This window comes from Labrus mixtus, chromosome 4 (genome assembly GCF_963584025.1).
Source record: "Labrus mixtus chromosome 4, fLabMix1.1, whole genome shotgun sequence".
NCBI classification, from domain to species: Eukaryota; Metazoa; Chordata; class Actinopteri; order Labriformes; family Labridae; genus Labrus; species Labrus mixtus.
The window spans coordinates 6,587,635-6,613,873 of record NC_083615.1 but is presented as its reverse complement, the minus strand read 5'-3'; the positions used below and the strand labels follow the sequence as shown (position 1 = coordinate 6,613,873).

Sequence of the window (26,239 nt, the reverse complement as noted above, 5' to 3'; positions counted from 1 at the left end):
ATGTATCACCGTTTCCTCAAAATACCACCCCACCCCCAAACGTCCACCAGTATTGAGCTCTGTTTTTATGATTTACATTTTAAGGTAACACAATAGCTACAGACTTCCTTTTAAACCTTCAACAATAAAAAGAGACAGATAAATAACGTGTTTGATCCCAATCTGCCCTCATCAGCATTTATCTCCAGAACATATTAAAAGGAGGAACTTTCTATTTGTGTTGACTTTGGCGCCCCCTGTGGACACACCAGTACCACTTATCTCTTTGTTGCTCTTGTCCTGTACATGATGAATCTCCATCTGTGAACCCCATCCTGCTTTCTTCAACAGTCAAATGTGTCACTCATTTCGAGTAAACATGCCTGGTCTGTCACCTACCCTGCAGTTTAAGGCATAAAAAATAACCACATTGAAATAGTGAATCTTAATGCTGGTGGCACTTTTGTAGGTAATTAAAAGACATCAATCTTAATTTCAGTCTGTTTCATACTGGCTATAAACTCATCAAAGGACTTTTAAACGTCTTTAAAACAAGCATTTATTCACAGTCATTAACTAAAACTGTAAAATATGTCCATCTGTCAAGCTCAAGTGAAAGAGCTAATTGTACTGGCAGCTTATTGACTGACACGTTTCTGAAGAAAGAAAAGAGCTTAATCTGTTCATCAAGTCAGAATCAGGTTCAAGGTGCATTTGTCATTCTTGTTCACTCCACTCGGTCAAGTTGAATGTCCGGGTGTCAGAATAACAGCTCTCCAACAATTATCACTTGTGCACCCAGATCTCAGTAACACCTCTCCTCCTCCCCCTCGGGGGGGACAGACGTTGGGCTTCACACTCTCTCGTGCCCCATTATATTTATGCAAATGAGACTGAAATCAGGGGAAATCAGGGGGCATCCTCTCCTGTTAGTGCTAATTAGCTTTGAATGCTATGTTGCATACATTATGCATGAAGACCCCCTCTACACATTTATATACATTTTGACCTTGAGCACAAGGCCAAGTTTGGATTAAAACACCAACAAGAAGTCTTGACGAACAGAGAATCAGGGAACTCAGACAAATGGGACAAATTCTGTACAGATCCACAGTTAAATTAAATGACAGTCTGAGGAATATCTATTTTGCAAATCATTGTCCAGGAACATAACACTATCAAGTATAACAGACAAAGAGGCACCCTGGGAGATCTAATAATATCATACGGCAGCAGCATGCCAGTGAATCAGTCCTCATAAAGGAGCCAAACAGCAGGAGAGAGAGAGAGAGAGAGACAGACGGGCTCAGAGGTGGTGAGACACATCACATCCAAGATTGCTCCTCTTCTCCTGAGGGCTATTAAATGGCATTTTCTCAGATCCCATAAAAGGGGGCTGCATTAGGATGAAATTGTTGGAAAGCAATATTAAAGAGCAATAAAGTATGTTTAGTGCCCTCTTCAAGCAAGTGGCGCACATTTTTTTTTTAGTAACTGAGCTGAGGAGTAAGGCCTGTGGCCCCGAGACTAGCGGGAGGAGCCGCTGTGTGAAAGGAATTTAAGGAAGATTGACTTTTGATGAGGAAATTAAGAAATTAATGTTTTTTTATCGTCGTGTATTTGACCAAGTAATCCGTCCCTTTTGAATTGGATATTAGGTTAGCAATTATGCTAAAAGGCGTTGATGTTTGTATCTTCCAAAACCTGGGATCAAATGAGCCCTTAAACTTGCCTTTACATAGAATGAATTCAACAATGTCATGTAGGGAAACATTTTAAATGAAATCTACTTCATCAAAGTGGCCATGCTTTTTTAATAGACGTTTTCCCTTTGTCTTAATTTGAAAGGATAGCTGAAGAGAGAAAGGACATGTCGAGAAGAGGGTGTGAGGGGAGTCAGCGATCAGGGTGTTGTGGACATTTGAGCGAGCTAGACCAGAAACCAACATTAACGTGCCTGAAAATAATTTTTAAAAAAATCAGCATTTTCAGCAGAAGTATGCGGCATAATCCAATGAATGAATATGCTTTCAAAATACATTGAAAAAGTCAGACTTAAAACTGCACAAAGAAGACTTCCTTCTATGAATTGATTAGTTCAGAGGTGTCAGTGTATAATGAGTCTGTTATTCACTTTGACATACCCTCAATAATCCTGACAGAACAACGTGTCATTGATGGGCTCAGACGATGTCAGTGTTTTGACAGGTGCTGACAGGACTCAGCTCTGACTCAATGAGACAAAGTGTCTTTAGAGAAAATCAACAATCCACACTTCTACTGTGTGCCTCTCTTAACAGGTCAACAAACACAAAGGACGGCTGATGTCAGCACAAAACATGTCCATTCTGTTCACTATTTGTATCCATCTATTCGGGATAATGCACAAAGCTGTAAAGAAGTAGAACAAAGTGAATTATAAAGAAATCAAGCCGTTCACTCACCCTTACAGGGAGCTTTTTCCATTTATAGCTTTAGCACTGGAGGGGGAGATACAGTATGAGGATGAATAAGTTATCTGCACACACAGCAAACACTCAGAAAGCATTGTTGAAATACTCGGCTCTGATGGAAGGATTCAGGGCACATTCAAATCTGTGTAAATATTCCAGATTTAGCAAGAGTTTAGATACATATGCTCTCCCAGTACGGGTTTAACTTTAGTCCGAGCTCCATTAAACATAGAAGCACAGTCTACTTCCAGGAAGGGAAAGGCTGTGCTTCCACACAGGCGGCATCCCGAGAGGAAACAACCATAAGGGACCTGCAGCAAGCACAGAGGAGGATCACAACAACACACAACAAAAGGCTCAAAGACGTGGCTTCAGGAAATCATCTGCGTTCATCAAAAATTAAAACACACTCTGAATCCATCTCTATAAATCCATATAAAGCACAGCTTGTACCTGGGTTAATAATATGTCTCCGGGCAGGCGTGAGAGGACGTGATAATCAACAGTTGGCACAGCGCAGCTCATCCCAGCATGCAGTGCTGTTGTGGCATAGCTGGGGTGAGAGCGCGGCCGTCACCTGGCTGGTGCCCTGAGGGGAGCTGGCAGATGGCACTGACGCTAGAGTGTGTTTTCACATTTACCGAGTATGACTAAGCCCGCTCCCTTGGACCCAGTGCAAAGAAAGGAGGGCACCTTCATGCAGGGAGAGGGAGCAGTGCCAAACACAGAGGGAGAGTCCAATGGACATGGCTGGAGGGGTCACATTATGCCCCAGGCAGACAGATGTTTCAGCTCATTAGGGCTCAAAAAAGCAGGTTTGCATACCAAACAACTGCATTATTTATATCTGGCACTTTCCGTAACCTGTCTCCAACCCTGAAGCTGTGTTTTCCAGCTCTTTTCAGCCATGTTTGGGTGCAGCTCGTCTAAACATACACTCCAGACTGCTTCGGTGCACCTTCGTGTTCTGCCAGGCTGAGCAATGTTTAGAAACACACACAGGTTGCCAAGAGTGTCATTTACACACTGACTGATGAGCGCTTATCCACCGGGACCTTAACGCCTAAAATGTCATTGGCCGAGGCCCCTCTGAGCACACGCAAAGGTTACCAGTGACGCAGTCTCATGAGCCCTGTATTGATTACCAATCTACCGCCATTATGCCGAGCAATTACAGACGGAACTGAAATTCTAATCATGGAAACACATTCAGAATGAGGATGTTTCTAGAATTGTAATGAAGCGTCAATACATGGATAATTCAATCCAGGGTCAGGATCTCCTCTGTGTGTCAGTGAATATTTTACCACAGGAGAATTTTGAGATTTGAAATGTTAAATAAAAGATGTTCTGCAGATATTTCCTTACAAAAAGAGACACACTGCCCTAAAAAAAAAAAAAGATGACTGCTGCAATTTTTGAATTGTTTTTCTCCCACGTATATATTTATCCTGTTATTTGTCTTCCAGCAGACAACTTGGAACCACCTACTTGTTAAAAATAATGAAATTAGCTCACACAGAAGACAAGTACAAGCATGGATGAAAGCAGAGGTAAACCGTCATCATTCACAGTCGTTTTAAATCTTAACATTTTGATATAACCATATTAAATATCTACGAGTCATCAAACTGGCTTTTGCTTTTTTACCCTTCATATCTTAATTTAGAAATGAAGACATTTTCCTATTTGCAACAAACATACAACCAAACAAACAGACACAGGGGCAGTGAGTGTATATGGAGAGGTTGTGTATGAAGTGGCCTGTTGCCTGCCTGAGCACAGATGGTGGCAGAGCAGGATGTACCAACCTGTACATTTGCCCACATGCACGTGCAAGCACACATACACACACACACATGAATACATACAGAGTTATCAGATATGCATGGATGCATATGGAAATACTGCCCTCATACTTACACACCCACACATGAGCTCGGATGAGCCAAGTTGAGAGCTCATCCTATGGACCAGGAAGTCTGGCCATTTAAGAAGGTGTCACGCTTGTTTTACAAAGATCAGGACCCAACATACTCTGAATTCTATTATCAAAACAGACTCTTTTCTTTCTTTTTTTAACAGCAACGTAAGACAAGCAGACACGTCGATCAAAGGCTGACTGCAGCTTTGCACAGAAACCCAAGGCCAAGCAGGATAATTAGTGCACTGGAACGATCAATACTCCTTGCGTGGGGGTTGAACGCAGAGGGAAAAAGCAATCTAAGGAAGAGTAGGAAGAGAACTGCAAGGAAAAGCAAAATTCAAATATGCTGCATACATGACAAAGTGAGACATTTACATTAAATAGAAGAGGCTTCTTTATGTGAACGATAAATACAAGGAGCCAAATCCAGCTGTTTTGATGCATTTTAAAACCCACATATATTTATTATTTATATTCTCAATGCACAGAAACACCGTATTGATTACCATGAAGTGCCACTGAGATATCCTCAGTGAGCATAAAGACATGTGGTAAAGACCGGAGAGCAATGGCAAGGCGTAAAGACAGGAAGACAGATAGTTAGGTAGATGAAGGAAGGCAAGGGTTCAGCAGATCGATCGGAAAAAGGAAGAGGAGATGTCCCCCGGGGGGAGCTGGGTCTTTTTAGCACTGTGTGAGGAGAGAGGGATGACATGTTTCCCTTTTGAGGTGCTGAGTGCGCGAGGGAGGGTTTAGCCATCACGGCCAGGATGGAAAGATGCACGGGAGGAGAGTGTGTGTCCGCGGCGCTCTGCGGCGTGACAGACGGTGAAAGCGAGCAACAAACAGAGCGCTCTGAGAGAGGAGAGGAAGACATACTGCTTCTCCAGACTCCAGCTCCCTGCCATGACTCTGGGATGTCAGCCATGCCCGGCCCACCCGAACTCAGCTACATGCATCAAGAGAAAACAGAGAGCAATTGATTCTGTGTGGAGGCTTTTTGATGCATTTTCCCCATCGTCTTTCTGGAGGTACTTCAGGAGAAAGCCTGATTAAAAGGAGCCAAAAAGAGCATGACAGGAAACCTGAAGTCAGCGCTGTGCAGTGAGGTGTGTAGGGGGGAGGCAGGCGGTGAGAAAAAGAGCAAATCTCTGGTTATGGGCCGAAGAGAATCATGTAATCCTTTAGAACCAAAGGACAGAAAAGAAACAAGTCACTCACAAAATTCTTACTTGATTAATGTAAATTCTACAGTCCAACAATGTTACAATTCAACACACCAAATACAAGACACATAGACAATGCTCAGCTCTCACTATATACAGTATATGATAAACATGCCACCTACATTAAACTGAGATGTGGCTTCTGTTGAAATTGGAAGAAAAAAATGCTACCTGGTTCCCAGAATAATAAGAATTTGTAATGGCTCCCCCCCACTCACTGAAGGCATAAATGAAAACACGATCTGGATGTCGACCGCCATCCCTGCTGTAGATTAAGGTTCTGACACTCAACCAGGAAATCCGTTTGAGTGAACAAAATAAATAAAACATTGAGTTGCACCATTTGCACCTCGGCAACAGCTCTACTACTATTAGAAGAAACGTTGGAGCTCCAACTGAGGCCAGACAGGAAAGACTCACACACATTAGCAGTCTAAACATGACGCTCTGATACCTGAGATTTAATAAAGCATTTATTTCTTCATGAAGGAATCACAGAATGAGATTTAAGATGACTAAATATGAAACTAAAAATAAACATCTATGTGGAGAATATTTGGATGGAATTACTTTTTTTCCTTTGAGATGCTTCGACGAGTTTTAGCTGGTTTAGAAATAAACTGAAATCAATACTAATACCTCTTTATAGCCTGCGAAAGCAAACGAGACCACCAGTGAGAAGACTGATATTTTCAAATGTTGTTTATATGCCTGTCACACATGCAGCGGTGTAGGCATCAATCAAGGCCCAAACAGCCTTTTTTTTACGAAAGCTTTTCCCCGACAAAGATTTATTGTGTTCCATGTGAAACATTTTTAAATAAATAAAACACTTCTTACACATGCACAGGACAAAATCAGCAAAGAGATTAAATCCACTTTGGCCACAGGGGGCCACAAAAATCGACCGAACCCTGAAATCCCACTCGGGAGCTTTAATATGAAGCTATAGCTGGTTAGCTTAGCTTAGTTTAGTTTAGTATAAAATGGGAAACAGTTAGTCTGGCTCGATTCATATATTTTTGGGTTTTATCTGTATTATTTGGCCAAAAGAAGTGACTGAGGAGTTTTGTCGTTATCCTGGGGTTGCCAGCAGAACCTCTAGTAAGAGAAAAAAATAATTCAGCACATCTGTTTCTACACATTCTGCTAAGCTAAGCTAAGCTAAGCTAAGCGACGCAGCGTATCGTCTCCCTTTGGCATACAAATACGAGGGTGAAATCATCGTCTCATCTATTTGTTGTTTTAAAAAGGATAATCATTTTATTTCCCTTAACACTATCCCTTGTGAAACGTGATGAAAATGCGTACTCTTCCATTAGAGGTGGACCTTTAAATGAAATGAAATGTCATTCCATCAGTAATATCAGTTCCTTTCACCACATAGACACGCCCACATTTGCTTCACACGTTCGAGCTTTCTAGCGTGGGATGCACAGGACAGTTGGCCATTGTCTCTCATAATTGATGTCAGAGCCCTGAGGTGCATTAGTGCATCACAGGATGTGCCCATGCTGCTGTGCATATAACCTCTCTGTAAGAAGCAAGCCAGCCTCGCCCACCAGCTGCACACCACAGACAGATCATATTGATTATACTGCTCAGGGAGGCAGAATAAAAGCATGAGGGGGATTTTTTTTTTCTGACTGACCTATTTGACTAGTATTAAGTGACAATATTTCAGCCGGCAGACGCACTGCAGAGGCTTCTTTTGGGCTTCTCTGTGTCCTCCTAAAAGCAACACTGATTTATTGAGCAGGAGAGAAAATGGAGGGAGGCAGAGAGCATGCACATCACAAATCTCTCACACTGTCCAATCTGCAATCACGGCACATCTTTACTGGTCAGTTTAAGTTATGCAGCTTCACATGCAGGCATTCAAAGTCATGCTGTTTTATACAACCTGCCGGGCAGAAGATCAATGGAGAGATTCAGCTAATATCAAACCCTCACTTTGCTTGATCAAGTTAGCATCTTTTTTTTTTTATCTCACAGGGGGGGAAAAAAAGGAAAAGAGAGATTGGATATCTTATCAGATATTCTAAGATCTAATTACGGCAAAATGATTTGTGGACTTTATAATTGCTTGAATCCAGAGCCTGTAAACCTCTCCTCGCATCTCACTGGATATTCATCCCCACTGGATTTCACCGTTTATCTTCTGAAAAGAGGGAAATGTTGGAGAATGTTTGACGCTGTTGAGGCAGTCTCTCCGGATCACAAGAGAACTCAGAGCGGTAAAAAGAGGAGAGAGACACAATGTGGCACTTGGGCACAGCAATATGACTGCCACAGTGGGGCAGTGGTCCATTTAGCGATAATCAACAACCCTGTGGTATGAAATCTCCTCTGAAGCAACATAACTCGCCTCACAAGAAATAGGTGTCGACAGTTAGTAAAGCTAGCATCTGGTGTTGGAAATAAAATGAAAAAAAAAAAAAAAAGGCCAGAACCACAGGACTCCACAAACAGTGATTATAGCTCAGAGCTCTCAAGAGGGTCCTCCATTAACAACGCTGCACAAATCAATGTTTATGACCATCATAAAAAAACTGCAAACCAGAAAGCCCCCAAAGCCCGACTCATCCATAAAGTGAATTCTTCACACGACACATTCGGCCGGCATCAGGCTGATTTAACCTGAGAGCAGACCGACGCAGTGCCTCCTCTCACTGCTGTAACCGGCCTTCAGCTAATCCCATGAACCACAGTGAGGCACTGGTGTTACTGCCTAGAGTGTTACTGACATTCATTTAGCTCTGTATTATGAGCATTTATAAGAGCTTCACAACTATAAATGTTAGGAGGAAATATAGAGGAGAGAAAGGCCAAAGCAATGAGCCCTAAATGAAGTAAACTACTTAAAGGATGATTTATTGTTCCTTATTTCATGCTGGTCATCTTTGTAGAATAGGAATTAAATATTTACAATTATACAATACATTACATATATATTCATAAAACCTCAGGAATTCAGCTCATAATACTTAAGATGGGAATCTTTTACCATGCGTACCTAGCAGCACATTGATATTATTAATTCAATTTGATGAGTAAAGAAAACACTTGATTTTACATAAGAATAACTTTAGTAGAAAAAAAAACAAAAAATGTTGATGTAGATGGTTTAGATGAATCATATATTTTTAAATATGTATACTTTAGATTTAGAAATCAGATCTCTTATTTTGGGCAATTACATTCCAAAATATTATTTACAACAGGATATCTCAATGAGATATTGATTGGATATAAGTAAATAAATGATTAAGTGGCAAACAGATAATCCACAATATTTCAGCTTTCTTCTTTCTGCATGATCCTCCGGTCATAGAACAAATAATAAGGCCTAGAAATCATTTTAAAAAGTGTTCATTTAAATAAATGTTCAATACAAATAGAAGGGTTAGATATTTGAAGAAAAGGCAACAGAGAATCTAATGGGATACGCATAGAAACACAGGAAAGGGTAAAGAAAGCATGGATTATTCATGTCTATTCCCACGGTGCAGGCAGCTACTTTTTGATGGATTGTGCCCGGGGCGCTCCTCCCTGCTCAATACCAACAGTCCCAGCCGCGCACTGCTCCACACAGCCGCCATGATGAGCTCCCTAAGAATCACAGACAGGGCCAGCGGCTCTCATCTCCCCTCAATAGTCAGACATAACGATGGTGTGTGGTCTGAGGTGAAGCTAAATTTAAAACTAGAGTATCAGGAGGAGGGTAGAGGAGCAGAGACGTAGTGCTGACGGGCGTTTGACTGAGCTTATTTTAGAGGGAGTAACACGGATGGAGAGCAAGGGTCTGTCTTTCCAATTAAATGACAGGTGGAGGTGAGAGTCATTGTCAAATGTTATGAACGGCACATGTTTTCCTCTTCCTGTTTGTTTTTCCAAACAGAGACCTTGGAGTGTGGGTCTTTGTGTGTATGGGTGAGCTCACCTGGATCGGCTCCAGCCGGTTGTAGTGGAAAAGCTGCAGGGGCGTTAACGCAGGAAGAAAGTGATAATCTGACTCCCAGCCTCAAGAAGGAGCATCTCTGCAGAGAAACACCATGTTTCGATTAAAATACTATGAATGCATCATTTGTATCTGTTGCATTATTTTTGTTTAATGTGTTAGGTGTTTTTATTTAACTTTTTCTTGCTATATACTGATTGATTGATTTGATGATATTATTTTGTCCTGCATTAACAATATACCAAGTCAAAACAGGTTTACATTAGAGCATTTTTATGACAATCAGATGAAAAACCAAAAGTAAACATATAAATTACAGTCACAATATAAAGAAATAAACCATCCTAAAAGATCTTCCAAGCTATAGAAACAAAAGTGTCCAAGCTGACAGCTTAAACAAACAAACATGCAATTTGTCATCACCAGTGTCCTTAATTTTTTTTTAAGATTTAGAACCTACATTTAATTTGTCAAAGCTCATCAGAAAAAGGACAATCTAAAAGAAAGTCACAACTCCCTCTAAATCACAAAGTTCACACCGTCTCTGATCTTCCTGGATATATGTTGACAAGACCGTTTTAAACATGACATATAAATAATAAATAAGCCTTTCTCTGTTTAATAAGGATATATGAAAAAATAAATTCTGGATACATATGGATACATATTCAACTGAAGAACGCTGCCTTATTCTTTAAACTAAATAAGGATGTCAAATTTATAAGTAAGGGAAAGGAAAAAAAACTCAGAACCCATTAGTTCTCAGAAATGCAACGATTCAGAGACTAAAGAAGGAGCCCACACAGTATCTGAGTGAAGACATGAGATAACTGGGCTTAAAGGAAGCTCCTCTGACTACTGCGCTAAATGATGAGCTCAGTCTGCAGCGAGCTGAAATAGCGTTCCGTCTTCATGGGCTCTGAACTCAGGGTGAACCTGAGGTTTTTTTTTTCTTCTTTTCTATTTAAAAAGAGGCCTATCTGTAGACAGCAGGAGCCTTTGCCAAATTTCTCTTGGCAGACATGTTAAAAAGACGTTCAATAGGAAAAGAAATCCAACACGATGCAGGTCATATCTCAGTAACAAATGCTGCCTGAAGCCACCAATACCCCAGACAGAAAATGATAGTGCAGACAGTGTGGGCCTCTGATGGGAAACTGAGTAATCCTGAGATTTCACACTTTGAACACATTCCTCCCATCTCCCAGCATTTCAGCAGGTCAAGATGGAGCGCAAAAGAAGCCCTCTCATGGTCAACCAGGCATTCAAAACACCTTAGCAACAGTTAGAATCCTTCATGCCGCAGACCCGATTGTCAACCCGTGACTTACAATCCTCCAATGAGCTCGCTCCGCCGCAAAGAGGAGGAGACGGCTGTACGCAAATTAAGCAGGGACTCGAACAAAGGGAGGAGGCTTCAGAAACACTGACCATCAGTATTCCCTCCACACTCACTGCCATCACTCTGCACACTCATCGAGAGCCTCCGTCCGCCCTGTGTGTAATTATTCTGTCACTTAACAGGCAGACAACATGCTCCGTGAATGAGCAGGCCCATGCTCGACAATTATCATCACCGCTGAAGTCTTTTTTTTTTTTTCTTTCTTTTTTTCCCCCTGAACCGGTGAGCAGATCAAGGCAGAGCAATTTTGCACAGATACACGTTTTTTTCTGCCAAGATGTCCTGTAAAATACATCGGACAAATATGTTACATTAACATGCAGAGAGAGGCCAGTCATGCAACATCGACAGAAGAATAAGTAAAAAATGTTCTAACCCTCCTTCTTGTTGCTCGTCCTCTGAGACAGGGAGACTTCAGAGACGTGTCAATACTTTGTTTTTCTCTTCATGTTGGAAGCTGTCTGTACTAGAAAGGTTAGCCGGAGAATGCAGTGATGGGATTTTTAAGAAGCCTCTTGCGTCCTCACACGTTAACAGAACTCTGTGTTACAATCTGAGTGTGGAAAGGTATTGAATTCATGCATTAGAAGTGGCAAGTGTGAGGCGAATTCACAAGCCTTACACAACAACACTGCTGTGATCTGAATCAACTTTGAATCACGCATCAGCTCTAGACTCTAGTCACTTCTTCTCTATTTGGGCCTGCTAAAGCATTAGCAGCATGCAGGGAAGCTAACAATGCTACACTCCAGAGCTTAGGGGCAATTGAATGCATCCCCACTCAGTTTCGTCTCTTGCACTTTCAGTAACAAGACAAAAAGATCTTCTCTTTAAAAGAATGAATTGATGTCTTTTAGCACGACACATATCAGTACAATTCAAAAGTGATTTACCACACATGCTCTTAGTACAACCCAAGCATCTAGTTTAAACCTGACCAACACAGACCCCATGTTCTTCATTCTTTGTTTCATAATGTACAATCTGAAGGCGAGCCCACACAAACATTAGCAGATAAATTCACCCAATCTGCTGGTGCTGTACACTTTGGCTGCTCAGCCTCCCTGCAGGCCTGCAGCTCCTGGATCTCAATGGAGAGGCTCTCTCTGGAGAGGCGGCGTGTGGGCTGTGTGGGTGCAGCAGGTCACCCCCTGACTTCTCCACCACCGAGATTCATCCACTCCACTCTGCCTGCGAAAACCAGAGATGCACGTACAATATTGTACAAGGAGAAAACACTCTGGATTTTTTTGTTGTTGTTGTTGCTTTAAAGCTGTATGGCATTCTTGAGAATCCCTTTCCCTTAAAATGCAAATATCAGCAAATGAGATTCATGTTGTGATGTGGAGAAGAAGGAAATAAGCCTGCACATGTAATGTCACAAAACAGTACATTTTTAGAATACAGCATCACATGGATCTTCAGAAAAAAAAGACCAAATTGGAGGCATTAGACGTGAAGATTTTCTCTATAAGAAAATGGATTCTCCAGCTAACCCCCTGCTTTGCAACAGCAGAGCATGACCAGCATTATTTTACATTCCAGAGGAGGCAGAGAGCCGAGCGGCCCTTTCTCCTGAAATAACACTGTTGTCTTTCACAAGATGTTACAAAACACACGCGTCCATGGAAATCAGAAAGTCCAGCTCAAAATGCCTGGCTGATCATGTGACCAGGCCTCCATCCTCCTGTACCTTTGAACAGGCTAATCAAATATGCTCCCTCTCCCTTCAGAGACCTAATCCCTCTTAGCGAGGATGTAAGAAACGTGCCACCTGCTTCCATTCATTCAAGCTCGAGGCCTGACTGCCCTTGTGACACCAAGCTACCCTTAATCTCAGGAACAAATGCATAGCTTCATCCAGATTTCTCTACAGCATATATACATGTTTTAGCCAGCAAACGCTAACCTCACAGCCCATAGAACTGACTGGCAGGTTTGGATCAATGGACTTTGACCTGAAATATTCATCAGAAATAAATGAACACACGCCGGGTCAAAGACTGCGAGGTGAAGTAAGGGTACGTTTACAAAAATGTGTTGAAAGTGAGTTGAATGTTTACTTTCAAAATACGTTTTGCTTGTAGTAATCGTTCCTCCCGTGTTGCTGCTCAGAGACTTCTTACTGCTCTACTTCCAATGTCAGTGATGGGAAACATTCAAAGTCCTGTTTCTACTACAGCAACACTCCAAAGTGTACCTGCAGCTTAAATTAGATTCCCTACTGTGTGAATTTAGGAATCTTTCAGGTTCACTGACAGCAACTACTGCTCGGTAACTTTCTATCTCAGGAAACGATACAGCTTTCACTGCAAGAAACGGTCATGTTTATGTTACGAAAACTAATTATACAATGTCAAACGATCCTTCCTGTTGCAGGATGATGAGTGCCACAAACAAAGACTTTCATCAGTGTTTGGATCAGAAATGATTATTGGAGATGTGATGGAAAGATCAAAGAAAAGCCCTCAACACAGTACGGGATGAAAGCGTTTGGTGAAAATGAGATTTAGATTTTTTTTTGGGTGAACAGTGGATGTAGGCTGACCCTTACTAAATATCTCAGCTCAGTATAAAGTGTCACATGTGGCACTGGTTCAGGAGATCTCAAGACCAAATATCCCCCAGTTACAAGCAAAGATTACAAAAACGTAAAGCAACTAACAGGTTTATTCAGAGTTAATGGATCACTCTCTGTCAATCTTTTCAGGGGAAAATGTGGGGTGGGGGGGGCGTGTACCACGAGGGCAGATCAGAGGGTAAGCCGCTCTGTTGAGGCTAAAGTCAGAGTTTGCCTGGCTAGATCACCGCGGTAACTTACTCTTCAGAGTTTCGGCGTTAAATCGGCTGCCGTCATTACTATTACCTGTGAATGTTCGACGCAGACAGATAGCATTTAATTCAAGCCCCATTTTTACTGAGTGAAGGAACAAAGTTGGGATGCAGTGGCTGCTTGTTGAGTGTTGAAAACCCACCTGCTCAAATGTATCTGAAATGTCACAAATCTTCTGACTTCGGGTTAATTAACTTTTTAGCAGAAGCCATGTTAGGATGTGTCAAAAGTCTCTCTCATTTCCACAGAGCTTGTGTCACTGGTCTCAGTTGAGGAAAAATGACGTGCATGTGAAATATATGAGACTAAATTTTGCATGACGAGTCAAACCACTCTGAATTGTAGTTGACATGTTAAATTCTCTGCAGTATCAAGAGGCTGCGTACATAAAAACATGATTAAACATTAAATCAGAGTTAAATCAATCTTGTATTTTGCGTTGAAAGCAGAACAGTGCTCTCATCTTCCACAAAGTGCCCCACACAATATATCTTCAGGATCAAAAAAAAAAAAGGGAGTGGGCAGGGATCTGAAAGGACTTAAAATAAGTAGAGCAGGAGTGTTCAGATGGATCTTTGTATTAAAGTTGCTTTTAATTTGCTGTGCAGTAGCCCATTCAGGATAACATAGGTTGTTTAAACAAGGATGGAGATGCCAGACTGCATTAGCATCCAGACAGACTCTGCACCCAGAGGACCCCACAGTGCCGGGAAAATCAGTCATTAAATTTGCAGGCGCTCTGCAGAGCTCCACTGTCTGCTTACAGGAAGAGGGACAGCACTTTATGGGGCAGGATTCATTTACCACAAAGCTGCTTCACGTTTCTGATTCACCTTAAATACAATACACGGCCTGGAACTAAATGACTAAAAGGCCCAGGATGGTTTGTCGGAAGTCAGATTGTACATAGATATTATTTCTGAAATTTAAAAAGAGAAAGTGCGCTATCTTTGAACAGCACGCTCTTAAAAGTGCCCATTCAATATTTACAGAATACTAATGAGACACCGGCAACAGAAAGAACTCGGCTAAAAATACATCTGCCTGTAGTTCATGCTCAGTCCATCCTCGTACATCGTGTTTATAAAAAGGTTGTAAACATTGTTTTAGTTGAAGGATTTTAAGATCTATTTTCATTTGCATTAAACCTGCATTTCAAAATAAAAGCTGGGTGCCATTAAATGTATTCTTTTTGATTAAATTACCTAAAGAATTAAATGTTTAGTCAAAAGTTTGTTGCCATTTTATACAGGGACACATTTTCTATAAAGTGAAATCAAATACAAGTACAATGTCCTGCCCACTACTGTAAAATGAACATAATTTACATATTTGACAATGACGCCTAAAAATGAAAATGTTGAGCCTACTTATTGTATGGTCTGTTGTAGTTGGATTGAATTGTTACGATTGTGGAAGTGTAACTAATAAAGTGGTCTTTGGATATCTGCAACAAATGCTACAGCAAAATGTTCCAGACAATGATTGTAAACATGCAGATCTTATAAAAAGAGAAGTTCAGTGTTCATACAATAAACACAAAGAGAAGATGATCGAAAAACAAACTGCATCTTCAATTCATGAATCTTTTCAGGGTTGTCGATGTGGCAGCCATTATTTGAGGCATACAGTCATCTCAATTGTTGCTCTGCTATTATCTTTTTGATTGCTGCTGTGGTGTTTACGACTCTGATTTTCTCCGTTCTAAACATTGACTTTTGTTCACAGCTCTTTGTTCATCTATTGTAAACAAAGGATTTTTGTTGTTTCTCATTTCATGTGCCCTTCCCCCGTCTACCATCTCGTCTCTGAGAGCTGGGGTTTGTTGTTAGAAGCCTGGCTGGCCTGCCCCCTCTCCTGCCTCAAAGCCGGCTGCAGATGAAAAATTTATGACTGTATGCCTTGAAAACCTCACATACCATTTGAAGTGCTGCTCCTCTGTAGCTGCCCCCACTGATGGTGACTGCGTCTGCCGCCTCCGTTCGACCGGCTCTTTTCCTCACAGCGGGGGTGCAAATCAGGCAGAGAGGGTGGGACTCTGTCGATTGCTTTACACTTCTTCAATGGTTCTTACTAATCAATTTTTTTTTTTTTGCCGTGTGCAATTATAAAACATTGATAAGCTGCTTTTCAAAAATCAGACTGTTGACCCCCGCAGACTAAAAGAATGGTAATACGTCTGCACTATTTGAGAGCATTTTTCTTTTTGATAATATCAAATAAGAAAAAAAAAGTTAATCTTGCACGACATCTCTGATTGCACTTAAGTTCGTATTTTGATGTTGTATCAAAACTCTTTTTATTTCATTTAGATTAATAAATGATGGTTAAACAGCTCCTTGTAGACACACGCCAGCGTACTCTTAACAACATATTAAGATTTCATTCAAGCATCATTTTACACTAAAAGGCTGATAATTGCAGGTTGTTTAATAGCATGTTCTAATGGAAACCATGCATTTAAAAAAATAGCAGGGATTTCAACAACAGATTTACTTTTCTATTCTTTTTTCTTTAAAAATAAATTACTTGTTTTTTCCTTCTAAAAATGATTGCGTCTCTTAAGAGAAATGTGCATGTCTTTGTACCCTTTACCTACAAAATGTCTTCATGACACAAAAAGTCTAGGATCCAAAACATTTCAAGACCAATGAATCATTTTTATGGAAGTGTTTTGAAATATTTAAGGAACTTTGGCTGAAGTGTTGCAAAAATGTTGAGAAAAAAAACCCAAAACTGAACTGAACTGGGAATTCAGAGAGCATCATCAGAAGACTTCTGCTATCCTGACTCCACAGTGATTTCTTTTGATATTAGGCAGCAGACACTTTATACATCTAGTGTTACAGGCTGAAAAAACTCAGTTGTTTAGATGGAACCTCAGCCCATAAATATGAAATAAGATTCATTTTAAAAATGTCTTGAAGCAGTCAGCTCAAATGTTAAAACTCATGTTTTACAATGTTGTCTTTCTTTCCTCATTGTTGAACACACTAACTTTAAATAGACAGAAGTTTCATTACTGTATTAAAACATTTATTTGACAAGATGTTGCCAGAAAGATGTTGTACTTAGATTTAGTTACCTCCACATTCTGTATGTATAACACTGAAGACCAGATATTCAAATGTCAAATCGCTGGGAAACATTTCTATCATCCAGCGGGGGATGATTTAATCACCATAGTGACAATGACAACTCATTCCAAGGCCAAACATGTGGGCGTCGTTTCCCAACACCTCTACATCCTTCAGTTAAAAGGGATGGTTTTTTTTTTCACAAAACCCATTTGGACAGCTGTGAAATGTAATGAGAGGTAAAAATAAAAACAATATGCTAAGGAGTGAACGAGTAACACATACATTATTATCATTATCACAGCCATGTTAATGCAGTGCTGGAAACACAGGACATGTAGCCTTTCTTTTTCACTATAAGAAACTACTTTGAGAATATTAAAAATCCTTTAAGAGGAAGATGTTTTCGCTTAGTTTGCATTGACATTTGAGCTGAAGTAAACACATCTGAAAAATGTAGATATCATTTGACTTAATAGAAGGTTGCTGCAGAAATTCTTTCGTTAGAAGACCTTGGCAAAGCCTTTTTTTCCTTATGCATAAAGTCACTTCGGTTCCTAAGCAACAGGTAATTTCACAACACACCCTCCTGTAGGTGCAGCAGGAGCTTTTCATAGCGGGGATTCAAGCTAATCAAAGTCACATCAGACTGCAACCTTGAGCCACTCAATACTGTTGAAGCCTCTGTTCAAAGCTGGGCTGATGTCACACTTGTCACAGGAATAATTAGTTGAGCACAAAGAAGCACAATGAAGCAGCATTCATCTTCTGCAGCAAGGTCTCCTCCAGCACCACGTGAATCAACATTCCCCTGCACCATCTGTGGTTTCCAGGCACAGGCTGCAGAGACAGAACGCTTATGATGAACAAAGAAAACAAAACAAAAAAAAAAAAACAAGATTAAGAGGAGCTTTTAGAGTTATTAAAATATTCACCTAATGGTCAGTTTAAATCAGAAAATGTGTGATAATGTCACACTGCAGGTGGAGACCATTCAAAGTTAGTCGAAATTATAAAGATTTAAAATTAAAATGAGGTAATGTTTCAAAAAGAAATCATGCATTCAATAAAATGATGATGTAGTTACAATAATGAGACTAGATCAGTGACTTTACATTTGCACATATATTATCCTGCATGCAATAACATTATAAAGTGCAATATATGAACAAATACTGACGTGCATTTAAGCTATAATAGTACGTTTTTTCGTCCATCTATTGTTCTTAATTTTTTTTACACAATACCTGTGTTTGAAATCTGAAAAAAAATACTTTCCTCACTAAATTGGCAGCAGCTCATCTGAGGGTGGATAGTAGCTATAGTGCATCAACGTAGTTTGAAAACACTGACTGTAGACTCAGGCCTCCATCAACCAGGTGCTGTGTCAGAAAGCTTTGCTTGTTTAGATTAAATAATTGTTTTTATTTGTTGAAATAAATTCAGACTTGTAATTTAGTTATTGAAAAATTCTCATATTTCAACAATGAACCAAAGGCCTTTTATTGTGCAGCTCTATACTCACTACGTGTGGAGACTGTTCAAAGTTCATAAAAAGGTGATAGAAATAAAGTCAAGATAAAAACATTACATGGATTTTTACAACGATGCTCTCACTGACACAAGAGCCTGAGTCAACACAGTCATCGTATTTCATGACATTTCAATTGATTGTTTACAGGAAACAGCCTTTACATTATGAACTGTTGAAAGTCTAGTGATATCTTAAAGAGGCAAAATATGATTGTTGTGTTTCTCAGTATTTTATCTGCGGAACTCCCAAATAATCCATTCCCTGATTGACCTCGACAAAGTTCAAGTTATGACACACCAACAAGCCCATCAATAAAAACCATGAATGAACCCGATTTACAGCGTTTTTCTTGAAATAATTTTGACAAAAGTAAGGGACATCTTAAACGTCTCCGTTTGAAAGCACAACTGTGCAATGGTTACACCTACATGGAGAGCAGCCCTCGTTAATGTAATAAACTACACCTGTGATTAATCTACTGATTTAACTGTTTGATGACAAAGGCGAGATTTACAGATAAAGTAATGTGTTTAGTCAAAAAAAAAAGTATCAATTCATGGGAACATCTCTCTCTCTCTCTCTCTTTGCAGCATGAATTATTCATTCAGAAAAATTCGAACACTAGAAATGTATTTATTCATACCTGTCATTACAGTATGTAGCAGTTAGGTGTCAGTCATTGAGATGCTAACCTTTTCCTTACCTCCACATCACATTCTAAACATGATCAACCTGACCATGTTGTCATTTTGGTTTGGGAGCAGCAAAAAAACGAAAAAAAAAAGAAGCTCAGTGCTGAAGCTGATAGACAAAAACACACCACTGGCTCAATCTCAAGAGGCTCCGACGACTGGTCAATAATTCAGAGCAGAGACCGAAATGTTATCAGGAAGCACAAAGATAGTGGACAGTAGAGGAGAAAAAAAAAAAAAAAAAAGCAGCGAGAAAGTGCTGAGAGTAAATATGGGGGTTGTATGAAGGCTAACTCCTGTTCGCCTCTTTCTGACCCAGAGCAATAACATGTCAGCCGAGGCTTTCAGGGATTCCGGCTGTCAATCAACTAAACTCACGGGGAATGGTCGGCATGGAGTCCAGGAAAATAAATGTTTTCTGCTATTTTCTGTAGCAGAGAAGAACATGTAATATGATTTTACATGAAAGGGAATCAGGTCTAAGGAGACAAAGAGGCAAACAATAGATGACGCAGTATCGATCAGTGTCAGCAGCGCTAATGCAAATCACTGCAGAGAATATTTGCACGAGTCGGAGTAAGCAGCTTAATAAAAGCATGACTGATGATGAGAGATATTAAACTGGCCAGTAGCAATCAGGCAGGCAAATGACACAGATAATGATCTACAAATACAGATTGAACACACAGAGAAGTGCGGACGATTTGCTCAATGAAATGCAAACGCCTACAGTCACTGAAATATAACAAAACAAGTTATACCGTGTTCTTATTTAGAGAAAAGAGTTGGATTCTGTAGATGTTTCCCTATGATTGTTACAGGCCCATTCATAGAAACACCTGTTCAGCTTCACTAGAGCTGTGATCTTGTTGTTTTTTTCTGCTCAAACACGGCTCACACGTTTCCCGACGACACGGTCACAGTACAAAATCTTACCTCTTACCTCCCTCAGAATCAAACACTGATACCACGGACCAGATGTTTTATTAATGTTACATCAAAGCAGTAAAGACGGCTTTTCTTCTTCAGAGCAAACAGCCAAAGGCATGTCACGTCTTAACGTTGCCGCCTGCTAAACAGGAGGAGTCTCGCAGCGCTGCACGCCTCTGTTCTCCAGAGGAACTGACTCCCAGCAGGTACAAGGCGGATCTTTTGTCAGGATCAGGGTACACCTTGAAAAATAATGATGCTTTGTAGAGATTTGACAGCTGGTGTGCTGATCAAAAAGGCACAGTGACGGTGAAAAAAAGTAAAACTGAAAGGCTTTTTAAAAGTGTGAAAAAGTCAATTATATTGTTATTTAATCAAACAAATTGAAGAAACAGTTTGAGGTTGTTTCTTTTGGTTTAAGTTCACACAAATGTTCCTCTTACTGCACCTGCACATCAAATCAAAATACTCTGATGTTAAAAGGAAACGATGCTTGATAAACACATTATTATAATACGCTACAATAACAGCACTTCAGAGTCGACTGTACCTTCAGGGTCTGTTAAGCAAACTGGCTCTGAAGTACCACCATCCTCCCCCTCTATATGTACGCCACCTCCCACCTACTCACCAGGGCACGTACATGCAAATGACAATCTGTTGCCGTACTAATTAAGGTCTAGGTCACGTGAAAAAGAGAGCTGTGTGACTCCTTCAGCGTTTTTTATGAACCAATCACGCTGTGAGCAGCCTATGGAAAAAATAAGTAGGCACTGTAATGTTTTAAAAAAGGCCGTCAGGAATCATCTTTGGAGCAGAGCGCCAGAAAATAAAAACAGTAGAAAAAACATTTTAAAAAAAAAAAAGGCGACATGATTTATTCTGCCCTGCCCGTATTATGCCCACAGGGGTTTCCTTACTGGCTTATCGTCAATCCTCTCCGGGAAACATGACTCGGTTCTGCACGGCAAGTCAACCAGGAAATCAATAGCATGATGTCACTGTGACAGCGGGTGGATATCATAACCAATACTGGGAATACATCGGGGAAAGCAGATTCACAAATGCAGCAACATAATACTCTGCAGATGGCCTCAAAAAGTATAAATTGTTTAATGATTGCATCATCACGTCTGTTATGTGAACAATTCAGTCTTTTGGATAAGATGTAGAAATAACATCCAGTTCAGTTTACACAGGCTGGGTATTGGCAAGGACCGGAATACAAGATACGATACGTAACAGGATACACGAGTCATGATCTGATAAAGTATTGTGATAAGTGGCAATGCTCCAAATTTTTATTTTTTAAAGATTTATTTTTGGGCTTTTATGGAGAGATAGGACAGTGGATAGAGCTGGAAATCAGGGAGAGAGAGAGAGTAGGGAATGACCTGCGGGAAAGGAGCCGTAGGCTGGATTCGAACCCGGGCTGCCCGCTTTGAGGACCATAGCCTCCATACATGGGGCGCGCGCACTAACCACTGCGCCACCAGCGCCCCAATGCTCCAAATTCATTACTGAAAATGTAAAAGTGGAGCTGAGAAAACAGCTTGCTTTGTTAACTAGTCAAACTATTTAATTCAAAATTGACATTAGAACATATTTGGTTTTTGTGATTAGAGGAATTTAGGGAAAATAATTTTTTTTTTTTAATGTATTTTGTGTGAGGGGCGGGAAAATGGATATAATATTGTGAAAAACATTGCGATACTTTGCTGTAATGATTTCTCTGAGCACAGCCCTGCTTCATAAAGTTTAAAGTAACCTCACAAAGTAAAAACAGAAGGAAGACGTGGGTCAGATGTTGCTTTTGGATTCAACTCTTGTCTTTGTGAATCAGCGCTCTCTTTTATAAAATCTAAACCTGACTCTAAAACATGTCACCTTCCCTGATCAGAAAGAGGATCGTTAAAGGATATGACTGCAATACTCCAGTGGAAGCATTACACAACATTGCATTGGCTTAATTACACAAGCCTTTTCTTGCGTCAGAATGTGTTTACACAATCCTTATTTATGACTTTGAGCGTTTCCCCTCTCGTGACGGACAAAGACGTGTGTGTCTTTGTTCAGGCGGCGGTGACATGTGGAGAGCAGCCTTTTGCTAATGGAGTCTGGTGTGAGTGATCCTTGCAGGAGACCTGCGTGGTGTGAGGGAACACACAGATTCCTGCTCGCCCGGCCATTTGTGCTGAACCGACTTTTACAAATTATCTTGCTGACCACTTCCTGTTCTTCAAATCAATCACTGCAATCCATTAAGAAGACCAGAAGGGATGAGAGAGGTTTAAAAGTCTCTTTACAAACTCATCACTGTGGAAGTGGGTGTACAATCTACATACTTTCTGTATTAAATAGCTAATTAGAAAGCAAACAAGGCTGCTGTGAAATTCTGTCTGAAGTGTTTTGGAGTAAACAGTTATTTCATCCAAGTTTTCAGTAACACAGAAAACCCCCGGTCCAAATCCTTTGCTGATGGGAGACAAAGTAAAGCCTAAGTTGATAAGAAACCATCTTTCTTATCCGCCAAGCATTCCTTTTATGAAAAGGTAACAGATCACATTGCCTTTGTGCCCATAGGAAGCAAATGTGATCCTCAATATTGATCCAGTTCAGTTTGAACTCAGTCACCTCGGACTGCAGAATCATTGTTGTTGGAGCAATAATCATACAGACGCTCTCTGAGTCAACTCTGATATACTTTTCTTAAATGTTGAGACCGATGTTTATCCAGTGTTTGTTCAAAGGACTGCTGTATAATACTGGTAAAGTGCAATATATGTTGTTTTAACTTTTTTTTCAATGGTAAGTGCCTCTTGGTTTAAATGTGGATGGTTGTAAGTTTTTACTTATTGATGCTACTGTGGAGGAAGCTAAATGTGCTCAGCACTTGAGTCCAAAGACAAATTTCCCCTTGGGGGAAATAAGGTACATCGTATGGTATGGTACGGTATCCCAATCACCTTTAGTCTAATAACAAAACAAATGGGGGTTCAAAAATGGCATAGACCACATCAGCCAACATTTCTTTGAGATTATGAGCTTCAAATAAAGGGATTTATTGATTATTAGTGTTTTTCTTGTGTGCATTGTACACACGCGTATTGTCTTTTTTATTGTAATGCAAATGTTTACTGTTATTTAAATGTATGATGATATCTACAGAAAAAAAGTCAAACTAAACTAAATATAAGCTATAGCTTACTATCAGACATTGTTCCAGCTGTGCTGTCAATCAGTGAGTGCTTATACAGTCCCCATTAGCCTTAGAGAGCATCCTAACAGTCATACATTTTCCCTCCATCTTTTGTGCGTATAGCAGGGTGTCCCCCCGAAGCTGTTGATAACCGAGACAGGCTCTTGATCCAGCCTCATTCCAGCAGAGACGTGTGAAAGTCAAGCATCTCTGAACACACAGCGAGACGCGTCTGCAGCTTCACACTTTGAATACATTATTCATCAGAAAAATCTAACGTTTGCAGACCGCGAGGCATCGTCTCTTATGAAATCTGGTCTGACTCTGACCCTGTGGCTCAGACGACGCTCTACTGGAAAGGCATGCTAAATAACAAAGAAGATTAACAATCCACATACTACATCAACATAATGTTTGATTCTAGGAATAAAAAATACATTAAACTTCCAATTTGTTCCATTTCTTCATCCGATAATGAATAAAATATGTTAAAACAGAGGTGATCAGAGCAACCAAATTACTTCAATAAGGACTGCATATTTCCAATTTATACAACAAACTTGAACACAGGCAGACATGACGTTTGTATGTTTTTCCTAAGAAGAATTATAACAAACAGAAACACATACATCTCTATAAGGAAAGACGTGCGCTTATAGGAAAACCAAACCTTACACACAAATCCGTATTCTCTGCCCTCAATTAACTCTTTTGGGGCAATTTGACAAATCTCTCAATGACTGTTATTCTGTGAGGCATGCTGGAGTGAAATTTCATTTCATAATTAAAAACTCTTGAGATGTGAGAAATGCAAATCCCCCATCAGAGTGAGACAGGACATGTTGCTTTGTGGAGCAAATTCATATTCATAGCATGTTTTCTGGGATAAATTGTGTGTGCTTCATTTCAGTGAAAATGGAGCAACACCTTTCATTTTTTTATTTTCTGATACGAGACATTTGTTGTGTGTCCCTGATTTAAAAGGCCATGTTTAAAAGCTAAGTCTAGTCATGTGGCCTTTTCATCACACCTAAGTGATGAAATATCATTCTTAAAGAGCAACCCTAATAAATAAAAACAAAAAGAGCATTCTCCTGTTTCCAGGAACAAAATAAATGGTCATGAAAACACATCAATGTGAATGAACTTTCCAACCTCCAGTTTCCCAGGTATAATGAGATAAGACGGCAACATCTGAAATGCAACAACAAACCAATAATCCAACACGCACACATGACCCACATCATCACCAAAGCCTCTAAATGTATGCTCACACAGACCACCCAAACAACACCCCCCCCCCCCCCCCCCCCACACACACACACACAGAATGACAAAATAGAGGCCACGGCAAGGACATCATCTATCACACTGACATGTACAACACCTCGACTAAAAGAGACGTCAGCGCACACACACACACATACACAAACACACACACACAAACACACACACACAAACAATTCCTAAGAGCTGTAAACAACTAATATAAACAAGAGAGCGGATTCTCCCTCCATTGGCCTTACACACTCATTGACCTTTTAATTTCACTACAACACAGTGTACGGTAATAAAGACAAAGATTACAGTGTATTACACGGTTTACAGCTTTGATGGTTATATTTATATAATTTACTCCACATAAAAAGGACATTAAAGGTGCACCTAATAAACAGGTATGTCTGTTTAAGTGGATACATGCACAGCTATGACGTCTAGAACTGTGAAATGTAAACTATAATTCAAGATAAACAAAAAAAATCTAATTAAATTCTTAAAGTGTGCGCAGCGTGTTTTCCAAGGTGTTATCCAAACGGTTATAAAATGAAGATATTACTCAGAGGCTCCGACTCGACCCTGCCTCGCCGCCATAAATACACGGCGCTCGTCAGGCCATCGCAGCGGGAATGTGACAGACTGGGCGCTGCACACCAGCACGTATGCGGCGAAGTGATCATGACCACTTTAATAACTATCAGGAAGATTTGTACTTGTCACTGGCTCCTTAGATAAACCATCCCATCCTCAGCGCTCATAAGCCGGGGTATAAATCTTTCACTCTCGGCCTACAGAACAATAACAGCGATATATCAGAACAGAAACGACCCACAGGACTCAAATTGATTTTTTTCCCCCCTCAGTGGACATTTATGTTTGATCACTGAAGATATGTAAGCTCATCTAATACAAAAACAGGTTATTAAAATCCATAAGGGCCAGAAAGTTGTTCTGGATCAGCTCTTCAGATTTAATCACATTTATTACCAAAGAGTCTGTTAAAGTAAAAAAAACAGATTGCTGCTGGGAAAGCTGCAGGCTTTTGTTTAGCTTGAATTGTGTATTTATTAAAACCAGGACTTTTACTTAAACACACTCAGTATGTGTCCAAAAAAATATCACCAATTTTGATTATGTGAGTATATTTAAGTTAACTAATCCACTGTGTTGTACTCCACCTAAATCAAACTGTACGCAGTATTGTAAACAGAACACTTGAATAGTGATTCAGCCTGTTTTTACTAAGCCAATAGAGCAGCAGCTGGAAAGTGCTTACACTGACAACATTTTTCTGAAATTTACAATTGGCCGACCAAATTCAACTTCATCACAGCTGTCAACACAGATAAGCAGTTCTTTCATGTCCGCTCAAATGTACATGTTTTTCCACCTCGAACACACACAAATCCAATTAGTTTCTAATTGAGTGTTACAAGGCTCATTGATTATGACAGAAGCCGTGCAGCAGGCTGAGCCGCAGAAATATATCCCCAGTAATTAGCCCCGCTGCACCCAGGAGGCCTTCAGCGGGCATGACTTAATATGGAGGCAATAATGCTCAATATTACTCACTTTGAATTGACGTTTCCATCATTTAAATCTTAATATTTTATGGAGAAGCAAATGAAGAAGTATTTCTATTTCAAAGCAGATACAATTACATTTGTTTTATTCATCTGAGGAATCTTAAATCAAAACCAGACAGGTTGAAAACAGCAAGTATCAGAAGTATGTTCAATTTGAAGTCA

The 26,239-nt window shown here is 40.1% G+C and overlaps 1 protein-coding gene across 3 annotated transcripts in view; it reads right to left on the bottom strand.

Moving 5' to 3' along the window:
• ccdc33 (coiled-coil domain containing 33) overlaps window positions 1–26,239 on the bottom strand; it is a 48,717-nt gene that overhangs the window by 20,533 nt on the left and 1,945 nt on the right. The window contains exons 3-4 of one of the 3 annotated variants that reach the window (XM_061035431.1): window positions 11,973–12,139; window positions 9,529–9,625 (exon numbers count right to left, since the gene is read on the bottom strand). The exons of 1 other annotated variant lie outside the window; for it this stretch is intronic. The gene's annotated coding sequence lies outside the window, so the exon portion shown is untranslated. The remainder of the gene's footprint in view (window positions 1–9,528; window positions 9,626–11,972; window positions 12,140–26,239) is intronic. One more of the 3 variants, XM_061035432.1, reaches the window with a different exon arrangement.